We start from the raw sequence: 13,555 nt of genomic DNA, 5'->3' as shown, positions 1-13,555 counted from the left end.
TTTGTTGTTGTCATTTTTTTTTAATGTTTATTTATTTTTGAGAGAGAGAGAGAAAGAGAGAGAGGCAGAGCACGAGCCGGGGAGAGGCAGAGAGAGAGGGGGACACAGAATCTGAAGTAGGCTCCAGGCTCTGAGCTGTCAGCACAGAGCCCAACATGGGGGTTTGAACCCATGAACTGTGAGATCATCACCTGAGCCGAAGTCAGACACTTAACCGACTGAGCCACCTCTCTGTTGTTGTTATTTTCAATATGGAACACTTCACACGTTTACATGTGTCATCATTATGCATGAACCATGCTAATCTTCTCTGAATTGTCCCAATTTTAGTATATACCCTGATGAAGTGAGGAGGGTTTTTTAATTGCAGCAAATACCACACAGGGTTTATCATTTAAATCTTTAATTAAAAAAAAATTTTTTTTTAAGTAGGCTTCACACCCAGGTTGGAGCTCAATGCAGGGCTTGAACTCAAGACCCTGAAATTAAGACTTGAGCTGAGATCAAGGGTCGGATGCTTAACCAACTGAGCCACCTCTGCATCTCTAAGTCATTTTTTTAAAGATTATATTTTTATTTTTATTTATTTTTAATTTTTTAAATGTTTACAGCCCTCTTAGCACAACGGGCAGCATGTCAGTCTCATAATTTTTTTAAAACACTTATTTTTGAGAGAGAGAGTGCGCGCGCATGTGCACATGAGCGCGGGGGTGGCAGAGAGAGGGAGTCACAGAGTCCAAAGCAGGCTCAACACTGTCAGTGCAAAGCCCCACATGGGGCTCGAACTCACAAACCATGAAATCATGACCTGAGCCTCAGTCGGCTGCTCAATCGACTGAGCCACCAAGGCACCCAAAAGATTATATTTTTAAGTAATTTCTACACCCACCGTGGGGCTCAAACCCACAACCCCGAGATCAAGAGTCGCCTGCTCCACCCACCGAGCCAGGCAGGCACCCCTTCATTTAACTAATTTTTAAGGGTACAGTTCAGTGGCATTAAGTATATTCACATTCACGTTGTGCAACCATCACTACCATCCAACTCTAGAATCTTTCCTTCATCCCACTCTTGGATAGCTTGGGCTACTCTAACAAAATGCATCCACAGGGTGGCTTAAACAACAGTATTTCTTTATTACAGCTCTGGAGGCTGGGAAGTTCAAGGTCAAGTTGCCAGCAGATTTGGTGTCCAATGGGGGCCATCTTCCTCACAGATGGTCTCCTCACTGTAACCTCACATGAGGGAAGGGGGCACTCTACAGTTTCTTTTATAAGGGCATTAATCCCAATCATAAGGGTGAAAGCCCACTTCTTGGTTTGTAGCTAGCCGCTTTTTCCCTGTGTGCTCACATGCCTTTCCTTGGAGCGTGTGTGGAGAGAGATTTCTCTCTCTTCCTCTTATAAGGGCACTAATCCCATCAAGAGGGCCCCTCTCTCCTGACCTCTAAAATGTAAACGTAATCATCTCCCAAAGGTTCCACCTCCAAACACCATTACGCTGGGGGTCAGGGTTTCAACATATGAGTTTTAGGAATATCAGCCTATAACAATCCCAAACAGAAACTCTACACCTACTGAATAACTAACTCCCCAAAATTCCCTCTCCAGGCAGCGCCTGGCATCCACTATTCTATTTTCTGTCTCCATGAATTTGTCTACTCTAGGGACTTCCTATAAGAGGAATAATACCATATTTGTCCTTTAGTATCTGGTCTGTTTCATTTCGCGTAATGTATTCAGTGTTCATTCATATTGTAGCGTGTGTTAGAATTTCCTCCTTTTTGGGGGCACCTGGCTGGCTCAGTCATTAAGCATCCAACTCTTGACTTCAGCTCAAGTCATGATCTCATGGTTCGTGGGATTGAGCTCCAAGTCAGACTCTGCGCTGACAGCATGGAGCCTGCTTGGGATTCTCTCTCTCTGCCCCTCCCCTGCTCGTTCTCTCTAAATAAATAAATAAACATAAGAAAAAAAAAAGAATTTCCTTCCTTTTTAAGGCTACATAATAATCCATAGTATGTATATAGCACATTTTGTTTTCCCATTCATCTGCTGATTGACATTTGAGTTGTTTCTACCTTTTGGCTATTGTGAATAATGCTGCTATAAAAGTGGTGAATTTTTGTTTCTTAAGTTGATCATGATAATAATATATAATTTTTTTTTAATTTTTGAAATGTTTTTATTTATTTTTGAGACAGAGAGAAACAGAGCATGAGCGGGGGAGGGGCAGAAAGAGAGGGAGACACAGAATCTGAAGCAGGCTCCAGGCTCTGAGCTGTCAGCACAGAGCCTGACGCGGGGCTCGAACTCACAGACTGTGAGATCATGACCTGAGCTGAAGTCAGACGCCTAACCAACTGAGCCACCCAGGCGCCCCAAATATATAATTATTTTTAAGCCACATGTATGTTTATTTCCTATTTTTAAAGTTTAGAACTGCATATTATGATTCTTTATTACTAAACTGGTCCACAGTGGCACTGTCTTCATTATTTTGCATGACAGTAAGTACCTCCAAAAAGTAATTTAATGACTCGGTTTTACTATGACAAACTCAGTATTTGCCATTTCTTATCAAAATAATTGGTATATTATTAAAGTTATCTTTGTAAATGTTCTAAACAACCTGATCATTAAATAGAAGACCCCAGTAAAAGGTAACAAATAAATGAGTTAATTTTTTTATTACTTAAAAATAAAAGGGAGCACCTGGCTGGCTCAGTCAGTGGAGCACGCAACTCTTGATCTCGGGGTCATGAGATTGAGCCCCATTTGGGGGTAGAGATAACTTAAAGGAAAGGGGGTGGTTCAGTCAGTTGAGCATCAGACTCCAGCTCAGGTCATGACCTCACGGTTCATGAGTTTAAGCCCCGTTTCGGGCTCGCCGCTCTCAGCACGGAACCCACTTCAGATCCTCTGTCCCCCTCTCTCTCTGTCCCTCCCCCTGCTTGCACACACTCTCTCTTTCTCTCTCAAAAGAAAGAAAGAAAGAAAGAAAGAAAGAAAGAAAGAAAGAAAGAAAGAAAGAAAGAAAGAAAGAAAGACGTTTAAAAATAAATAAATGAAATGAAATAGTTAAAATGGTAATTTTATGTTGTATGTATTTTACCACAATTAAAAAAGAAGGGAAAGAAGGAAGGAAGGAAAGTGTCAGATCAGGCAAAACCTGATGACTGCAGTGAATATTTGAGTCTCAACAATTTCTTTTTATTTTTTTAATGTTTATTTTTTATTTTGAGAGACAGCACACACCCAGAGGGGAAGAGGGAGAAAGAGAGAGAGAGAGAGAGAGAGAGAGAGAGAGAGAGAGAGAATCAAGCAGGCTCCACGCTGTCAGCACAGATGCCTACTTGAGGCTTAAACTCACGAACCATGAGATCATGACCTGAGCCAAAATCAAGAGTGGGAAGCTTAACCAACTGAGCCACCCAGGTGCCCCAAGTCTTTAACAATTTCTGTGCATTGCCTCAGTTTTTACAATAGATTACATAGAAGTCCAGTCAAGGGGTTGCACCAAAGGAGGAGGACTTAATCCCTCATTTATTGCTGGAAGAATCAAGCCAAACGGAGGTTGGGCAGCCTGTCAGAGGCTCCCGGCTCCTGGCCAGCAGCACCAGGGTGAGGACCCAGCTATTGCCCTCTTGCCTGGTGTATGAATGAACAACTGTCCATAGGGGAAGCAGCAGTAACCAGATAACAGGCACTGACTGAGCGTGTGCTACAAGCCAGGTCCTTCCTGGGTGCCCAGGGGATGGATATGCAAGTGAATGAGAGGAGAGTCTATCTGACCTTCAAAGAGCTGGTTCCCAGGTAAGAAGATAAGACTCAGAAAGGTACCTGCCAGTACAAGTTGATAAGGGGCCCCTCTGCAGTCTGAACACACCCACATTACTGCCTTATCTTTGTATGTTAGAGTTATTTATTTACAGGCCATTTTAGCAGGAAGACTGGGGGCTCCTTGAGGACATTCATTGATTCAGGTATTTACTGAATAGTACTGTGTACCTAGGCACTGATTTGCGACAGCTGGTATACAATAAATGTTTGATAAATGTACATTGCCTAGCATTCAGTAGGCATTCAATAAATGCTCTTTGAATTGAATAAACAATGCATGAATAAATAATTTGCACAAGGCCCGGCATACAGCAGGTATTCAGTAAATGTTGAATTGCATGAAGGAAGGAATAGCACACTGGAAGTACTCGTTAAATGTCGCACCCTCCTGCCTGTCTGACCTACCTCCGTCCTGAGCCTGAATCCTGGACATGGAAGCCCAAAGACCAGATTGGATGTGCTGATCATCATCCATCCATTCATCCATTTAACAAGCATTTATCAAGGATCTACTGTTTGCCAATCCCTGGGGATATAGCAGTGAACAAGCAAGTGTTTTTTTCTCATTTGCTCACATTCTGATGGAGGAGAAAGACAGTAAATAAGTTAATAATTAAAAAAAAAAAAAGTAACAGTAAGTAAACCCCGGTGACATTAAGTAAACCCAAGTGATGTGAAGGACTGCAGGGAGGTGAGAGGAGTGGGTGAGAGAGATTAATCAGGGAAAGACCTCTCTGAGAAGCAGACGTTGGAGAAGTCTGAAAAGGAAGAAACAGCCAGCCAGCCATATGAAGATCTGGGGAAAGAGCGTTTAGGCAGACGGAACAGCATATGCAGAGGCTTTGAGGCAAGAACGGAGTCGGACTGTGGAAAGAACAGTGAGAAGCCAGTAGGTTCCTATGCAACTGAGCCAAGGGGAGGGCGGGACAGATAGGAATGGGTTAGATCACAGAAGGCATTCCCATTAACGGCAAGGAGCTTGGGTTTTATTCTAACTCAGATGCAAAGCCATTGGAGGGCTTTAAGCACTGTGGGGTAGCCTGAACAATGAACCTCCAAAGATGTCCACATTCTTATTCCTTGAACCTGTGAGTATATTACTGCATATGGCAGAAGGGGCTTTGCAGATCTGACCAAGTCCAGGATCTGGAGATGGGGAGATTATCCAGATTGACTGTAAACACAAGGGTCCTTATCAGAGATAGAAAGGAGGGTCAAAAAGAACCGGAGATGTGGCAACAGTAGAGATTGGATAAATGTGCTTTGAAGAAGGAGGAAGGAGCCACAAGCCAAGGAATATGGGCTTCCACTAGACGCTGGAAAAAGCAGAGAAATGCATTTCTCAGAGCTTCCAGAAGGAACCAGCCCTGCCAGCACCTTAATCTTAGCCTCTCATAATTCATTTTGGACTTCTGGCCTCCAGAACTGTAAGAGAATAAATTGGTATGATTTTAAGCCACTAAATTTGTGGTAACTTCTTGCAGCAGCAACAGGAAACTAATCAACCAAGGGCGCCTGGCTGGCTTCGAAGGTGGAGCATGTGACTCTTGACCCTAAGGTCGTGAATTTGAGTCCCACATTGGGTGTAGAGATTACTCAAAATAAAATTTTGAGTAATAATAAAAAAGAGGGCACCTGGGTGGCTCAGTCAGTTAAGAATCCAACTTTGGCTCAGGTCACGATCTCGTGTTTCATGGGTTCAAGCCCTGCATCAGCTCTGCGCTGACAGTGTGGAGCTTGCTTGGGATTCTCTCTCTCTCTTTCTCCCTCTCTCTCTGCCCTTCCCCCATTCATGCTTTCTGTTGCTCTCAAAATAAGTAAATAATAATAATGAAGGGCGCCTGGGTGGCTCAGTCGGTTGAGCACCTGACTCCTCGTTTGGGCTCAGGTCGTGATCTCACAGTTCGTGAGTTCCAGCCCCACATTGGGCTCTATGCTGACAGTGCAGAGCCTGCTTGGGATTCTGTCTCCCTCTCTCTCTCTCTCTCTCTCTTTCTCTCTCTGCCCCTCCCCTGCTCGGTTTCTATCCCTCTCTCTCAAAAATAAATAAATAAACATTAAAATAATAATAAAGCTAATCAACTGGACAAGGAACAGGATCAGACTTGTTTTAGAAAGATTTTTCTGTTTGCTGTTACAGAATGGCTTTAGGAGGATTAAAAGTAGAAGCAGAGACACCAGGGAGGTTACTGCAAACTTCTGAGCGAGCAATGGTGGTGGTCTGGATAAAATGGGAGAGATGATGCCGGATGGGAGAGCTCAGATATAGTCAACTGGGTTTTCTGAAGGATTGGATGTTGTAAGGGAAGGGCTCGGTAAAGGAAAGCAAGAACTCATCACCACCACCACCCCCAACGTCCCCACCCTCCCCGGGGCCTCACGGAACCACATCACACTTGACAGGCTATTCCTGGGATACTGGGCATTTTTGCATGATTAGGCTGGAACACTTCTCTGGGAAATACATGCCTTCAGCCTGAAAGGTTTTTACAAGCCATGGCAGAGGATTAAAGGCAGTCAGGCTGAGGAGAAATCCCAGGGTCAGAAGACAGCTGAGCATGGAGACTTTTACTCTAAACCTTAACATTTTCATTTTTCTCTCCCTGAACCCAGGGTGTCACGTTAAATACATGTTTGGCAACATCAGCTGTTCTATTTTTCTTCTTAATTATACAAAGAGAGAGACTGGAGGTGGCTCAGCCCCAGGCTGGGGGAAGCCAGGAGGCTTTGGCACCAGTGGGAGGCAGAGACACCAGCTAAAAGTCAAGAGGATTTGAAATCCTTTTGAAGGAGCATGGAGACCAAACTCCCAATTCCCCTGAACTCAGTGCGGTCAGCCCTGACTCAGGGTTTCTAAAAGGAGACTGACAGAGTCACCAGCTTAGAATGGAGAGGGGACAGATGGGCACGTGTCTGAGATAAAAATATCACCAGCACCAAGACCGTTCCTGTGCCGTGAATTTATACCCAGGCCTCTGTCCTCCTCCCTCCTTCCATCCTCTGAGCAGAAAATGGCTAACTAGATCGTTCTTCACATTTATAGAGTACTTCCTACTGTGTGCCAGGAACTGGGTTAAACTGTTAACTCGTGTTATCTTACTGTACGCACTTAACTATTCTATGCGGAGAGACTACCATACTACTGTTATCCCCATTTTCTAGAAAGGGAATCCGGCTCATGGAGTTGAAACGTGACCCCCGCTCCCTTATGCTGAGCCTGGGCCTATCTGCCTTCAACTCCATGCTTTGCCGTCACTCTGCTTTGCTCTGTAGCACAGGCAGGCCAACACCAGCAAGCTGCCAGATCGGCTGGCTTCCGCCAGATTGGCCAGTGGGAGGCAGTGATAGGAACCAGGTGGGTGGGAGGAAGGGAGAAGCCAGGATGGTTCTCCCTTTCTATCTGCCTCAGGCAGTTATCTCCAGCAGCAGCCACATTTCCTGTGTCTCCACCTCCCACCAGGCAGGCCTTCTGTGGGTCCAGCTACTACCTGGTGACTCCAGTCCCTCCTGCATCCCAGAAACCCCAGCTCCTCCCCCAGTGGCTTCAACCCCAGAGGCGATCAAGGCCCTCCTACTGTTGCTAATGTGCGCTTGCTTCCCCCTCCCCTGTCTGTCTTCTTCCGTAGCTCTCCCACTGCCTACAAAGCCATTCCCCTCCTCTGGTGTCTGGTTTTTCCCATTGGATTCTCACTGATATTCTGCCTTAAGTAGATACTCACAGATTACCCAATTCATTAGATTTGGAATGAGACAATCCCCTTTCATTGAGAACAGCACATCCCACAAGAGGGAAAATAGTAACCACAGTTTACTGAGCATTGTGCTAATTGCCACACAAATGTTCTTTCGTGGAACACTCATAACAAACCTTTCTGCCAAGACCCACTGCTATTCCCATTTGACAGATGGGACTCAGGGAGGTTGGGTTGCTTGCCCAAAGTGACACAGTTACAAACTGACAAAGCTGGGATTCAAATCCAGGTGTACCTAGCTCCGAAGTCTGTATCTTTTTCTAATCTCTGTTGACATCTTGAATACACTTGCAGCCCTCTGATGAGCTCAACTCCCCTGGCTGACTGGAAGACCCCACCTCAGCTCACTCTGGGGTACTTATATTCGGTTCCTAGACAGCTGCAGCAAAGTACCACAGCCAAGATGAGTGAGAACAACAGAAATGTATTGTCTCACAGCTCTGATGACCAGAAATTGGAAATCGAGGTGTATTTCTGAAGTCTCTATAGAAAGATCTGGTCCAGGCCTCTCTGCTAGCTTCTGGTAGCATCAGGCATTCCTTGACTTGTGGATGGCCATCGTCTCCCTGAGTCTCTTCAAATCATCTTCCCTCTGGGTACGTCTGTGTGTGTTCTAATTTCCCCATTTTATAAGGACACTACTCATATCGGATTAGGACCTACCCTAATGACTTCATTTCACTTGATTACCTCTATAAAGATTCTATCTCCAAATAAGATCATGTTCTGTAGCACTAGGAGTTAGGATTACAAGGTATCCTTTTGCAAGGACACAATTCAGCCCATACAGTCCTCCCTGATCTCCGGTGCTGAGTCTCTAGAGTGTGGTCTAGTTGGTCCTGTTTTGCCAGGGAAGATGTTAGATCATCCAGGAAGATGTTTAATTCTCTGACACCCTGCCCCTTGAAGAGATGCATTGAGTCCCAAATCATGTATGCATTGACAACATTTATCCCATTTTACTCCAAAATATAGAGAGAGACGTAAAGCACCTTGTGTGGCCACACCAATTTTGAAAAAGGAGAACAAAGTTGGAAGGCTTAATTTAGTTGACTTCAAGACTTATTTTTTTTTAACGTTTACTTATTTATTTAGAGAGGGGGAGAGACGGGGGGGGGGGGGGAGGGAGACAGAGAGGGAGACAGAGAATCCCAAGCAGGTTCCACACCATCAGCGCAGAGCCTGACATGGGGCTCAGACTCACAAACCGTGAGGTCATCCATCACCTGAGCTGCAATCAATGGTCAGATGCTTAACCAGCCAAGTCACCCAGGTGCCCCAACTTCAAGACTTATTTTTTTTAATGTTTATTTATTTATTGAAAGAGAGAGAGAACGAGCTGGAGAGGGGCAGAGAGAGAATCCTAGCAGGCTCCAGGCTGTCAGCACAGAGCCTGGCACAGGGCTCAATCCCACAAACTATGAGATCATGACCTGAGCTGAAATCAAGAGTCAGACACTTAACCGACTGAGCCACTCAGGTACCCTAAGACTTACTTTAAAGCTAGACTAATCGGGGCACCTGGGTGGCTCAGTCAGTTAAGCGTCCGACTTTGACTCAGGTCATAATCTCGCAGTCCATGACTTTGAGCCCCCCATCGGGCTCTGTGCTGACAACTCAGAGCCTGGAGCGTGTTTCAGATTCTGTGTCTCCCTCTCTCTCTGACCCTCCCCCGTTCATGCTCTGTCTCTCTCTGTCCCAAAAATAAATAAACGTTAAAAAAAAAAAATTCATACCAACATTGCCTATAATTGCAAAAAAAAAAAAAAAAAAACAAAACAAAACTGGAAACGACTCAAATGTCTTTAAAAAATAAATAAATAAAGCTAGACTAATCAAGACAGGATATACTGGCAAAAGGATAGACAAAGTGAGCAATGAAATAGAGGTGGGGGGGCCAGAAACAGACCCTCACATATGCAGGGACTTGGTTTTTGACAAAACTGTCCTCACATTTTAACAGAGAAACCTTACTTCACTTAAAAATCAGTTTGAAGGTGACCTGGCTGGCTCAGTCAGTGGAGCATATGACTCGATCTCAGGGTTGTGAGTTCAAGCCCCACGTGGGTATAGAGATTACTTATAATTAAAAGTTAAAAAAAAAAAATCAGTTTGGGATGGATCATATGCCTAAACATACAACAATACCTCTAGATCTTTTTTTTTTAATCCATGTTTTAAAGTTTTAAAACAGGTGAATATCTTCACGACCTTGGGGTTGGCAATGGTTTCTTAGCCAGGACAGAAAAAACACTACCCATAAAAGGCATAGGCACAAACACATGGACCCAGCAATGGCTCCTGACCAGTGGGGAGGAGTGAGCCCCACAAGCCCAGGAAGTGGAGACCAGGGAGGAAGAGCAGGGACTCCCCAACATGCTCTCTGAGCTCCAGGCCCAGAGACTGATTTGGAGATCAACAGTGAAGTCCACAAATCCTAATTCTGAATTTTACAACCTCTCCCCTGACAGTTACCTAACTTTGTTTCCAGCTTTCTTTACCCACTTCTTCCATTCTGAAAGACTTCTGGATCATTCACTAAAGCTGCCTTCCAGATGTCTTGTGGAGTTGGCATCAGGGCCGGGCAGCAGAGGGATTTCACACATTCTGTGTGGCACACAGTGGGAGTCACAGGGAGGCCTATACCAATTCCATACAAGGAAAACTTGTGAACTGTTAAAAATAACCATTATGAAAATGCATGGCTTCTGGAAGGAGTGAGCTTCCTATTATCAGAGGTATACAAGCCCTGTTCTGTAGAGGCATGAGTTCAAGAAATGGTGGTTGTTTTTATGATTATTAATTTAGGGTGTTTTTTAAACATTTATTTATTTTTAGTAATCTGTATACCCAACACAAGGCTCAAACTCATGACACCTAGATGACTCTTGAGTCATAGGTTCTTCAGACTGAGCCAGTTAGGCACTCCTAATTTAGGGGTTTTAAACCTCAGAGCAGAGGGGGAGGCATAGATGGGAGAAGGAAGTAAACAGAAGCAAGGGATCAGATTACAATGGGCTCCAACAAAGTACTCTCTCTCTCTCTCTCTCTCTCTCTCTTTATTTATTTATTTAAATGTTTTATTTATTTCTGAGAAAGAGAGCAAGAGCAGGGGAGGGGCAGAGAGAGAGGGGACAGAGGATCCAAAATGGGCTCCTCCCTGACAGCAGTGAGCCCGATGCAGGCCTTGAACCCACAAACAGTAAGATCATGACCTGAGCCAAAGTCGGAAGCTCAATTGAATGAGCCACCCCAGGCGCCCCAAAGTACTCTCTTTTTAAAAGTGGAAAATTCTTTGAGCTTTTATTGAACAGGAAGTGGCAAGAAGGTTCCTCTTCAGCTGGGCATCAAATATACCTCTCCTATTAATCTGCCTGAGAGAGGTGACTAGGTGTCCACACTCAGGGTCCATGAATAGATATTTCTAATACCTCCATTTTTGCTAAGAGGACTGGGGGCTCAGAGAGGTTAAGTAATTTGCCCAAGGTCACATTGCAACTGAGTAGACAAGGGAACAGCCAACCCCAACCATTGTAAAACACTGAAAGTACTTAAAAACTAAAGCCCATCTAGTTCAGTGGTTCTCAAACTTTGCCCTAAGAACAAGCTAAAACTAAACTGCTTGGGTGGTTTTTAGTAACTTACACGTTAACAAAATACCTCTGGAGATGCAGGCAGGTGTGAGTTTGATGGTGGTGAAGCACCAGATCCTAGAGTCCCACTCTAAGGTTTAATGTCCTGTAGTACTTACTATACTCATTAGTTTTCTGATTTTCCATCTGGAAAATGGTGATATTAATAGCATGAGTTGTAAAAAACTCTTGAGTTGAATACAATATATTCAATATAATAAAATAATAAACAATGAAATCATTTCACATATTTAATATAACCTATAATATGGGGGGCCCTGGCTGATTCAGTCTGTGGAGCATGCAACTCTTGATCTTGGGTTGTGGGTTTAGGCCCCATGTTGAGTATAGAGATTACTTAAAAATAAAATTTTAAGGGGCGCCTGGCTGGCTCAGTCAGTAGAGCATATGACTCTTAATCTCAGGGTCATGAGTTCAACCCCCATGATGGCCATGGAGCCTACTTAAAACAATATTTAGGAGCACCTGGGTGGCTCAGTTGGTTAAGCATTGGACTCTTGATTTCGGCTCAGGTCATGATCGATCCCAGGGTCATGGGATGGAGCCCCACATTGGGTTCCACGCTGAGCATGGAGCCTGCTTGAGATTCTCTATCTCTCCCTCTGTCCCTCTCCCCTGCTCTCAATCTCTTTCTCTCAAATTAAAAAGAAGAAATATTAAAAAAAATAAAATAGGGGTGCCTACGTGACTCCACCAGTTAAGCACTGGATTTTGGCTCAGGTCAGTATTTCACAGTCTGTGTATTTGATCCCCGTGTCAGGCTCTGTGCTGACAGCCTATAGCCTGCTTCGGATTCTGTGGTTCCCTCTCTCTCTGCCCCTCCACAGCTCATGTTCTATCTCTCTCTCTCTCTCAAAAATAAATAAACATTAAAAAAAATAGAAAATAAAATTTAAAAAGTAAATAAATTTTTAAAGAATCTTAAAATAAAATAAAAAACTTAAATATATAACGAGTATATAACAATTTTAATAAAATATATCAATTATATGTAATATATATTAAATCATACATGTTATATTTGTATATTATGTACTTATTTACAATATATAAATTACTTAATAATAAAGGGTTTAAAATAGCACTTGTCATTAGTAAGTACTACTTAAGCATTAGCTTTTTTTCACTCCATCTTACCAGGAGCTTGCTACCCAATCTCCAAGGGCAGCTTGGGCCATCTTTGGTCAGCCCTGAGCTGTGCCCACAGCCACAGCGGCAGGGTGCAGCAACATTTTCAGTTGGAGCTCTATAGGCTCACGCACAGAGTTGACTGAAAAAATTCTATTTGGATTTTTTTTTTGATATAAACTCCCAAAGGCTGAGAGCACACGTCCCTGGCCCCTAGGGGGAGCTACTCGTGGAGTTTGGAAGCACCGCCGGGCTGGGCAGCTTGGGTTTCAAACAGGATTCTCTCTCTAATGGTTAGTCTGGATGGAGTTGGTGCATCTCAGGTCCCGGCTGGTGGGGAAAAGTTACTAACCACAGGCCCTTCAGGGCTATAGGACCTAGGGCCGGAAGCAGGGATTGCCCAGATGCCTCCCCTCCAAGTCTGGATAATATTTTTATTTTTTCTGCTCTGTGCATGTGGTAGGATTCAAACTGCAGAGAATTAGAAGGAGGGGGGGAGGGGCATGATGGAGGAGTTGGAGGAAGGAAACGTGGCCTCATCCCAACTCCAAAGCCCCCTGCTAAACTGCCACTCCCAGATCCCATTGTTCCTTCTAAATCAGCAAATCTCTCCTTCCAGCTTCCAGCCTCTTCCCCTTTCAGACGTGGCCTCCCTCAGGCCCCACCAGCTTCCAAATGTTGTGTGTACCCAATTCTGTCTGAGCAAGGATTCTTCAGACCCAAGCACATCTTATACATTAAACATGCTTCAAATAGGAGTTTCCTGTGCGCCTAATCCCGTGAGAGTCCCTGGGGTGTTGACAAAGTGACTTAAACAGACACCAACTTTGCTCTCAGGGTGCTCATTGGCTGGGGTGGGGACAAGGACAAACAGGTCAATACATAAACAAACTAGGTGATTTCAGATACTGTAGTAATCAGAATTCCAAAATAAAGTAGGGTGAGATGATGGAATATGAGATAGGGGCTACTTTAGACAGAAAGGAAAGGTCTGTCTTGGGAGGTGGCATTTGAACACAGATGGTAAGGAGAAGGAGTAACAAGTACAAAAACCATCAAAGAAACAAGCCCAGTGAGGTGAGATTTCAAATTCCAACTTGCCTAGTCTTCAAGAAAACGCCCAGAAAGGCCTCTGAGGAATCCCAGAGACTTTGGGGAGGAAGGGGCCTTAAGGTTTATC

At 44.2% G+C, this 13,555-nt stretch overlaps 1 protein-coding gene and 1 non-coding gene across 2 annotated transcripts in view; both read right to left on the bottom strand.

Annotated features, from left to right (window-relative positions):
• The window catches only part of KDM2B (lysine demethylase 2B), a 151,767-nt gene that overhangs the window by 137,119 nt on the left and 1,093 nt on the right, over nucleotides 1-13,555 (bottom strand). The gene's annotated exons all lie outside the window — the stretch shown is intronic.
• Nucleotides 246-357, bottom strand: LOC113595188 (U6 spliceosomal RNA). Its single transcript, XR_003415678.1, has one exon. It is a non-coding gene; the product is annotated as a U6 spliceosomal RNA (small nuclear RNA).

The sequence above is a fragment of the Acinonyx jubatus genome, chromosome D3 (assembly GCF_027475565.1).
Source record: "Acinonyx jubatus isolate Ajub_Pintada_27869175 chromosome D3, VMU_Ajub_asm_v1.0, whole genome shotgun sequence".
NCBI classification, from domain to species: domain Eukaryota; kingdom Metazoa; phylum Chordata; class Mammalia; order Carnivora; family Felidae; genus Acinonyx; species Acinonyx jubatus.
Note: the sequence above shows the minus strand (reverse complement) of the source record. Positions and strands in the feature narration are given on the sequence as shown.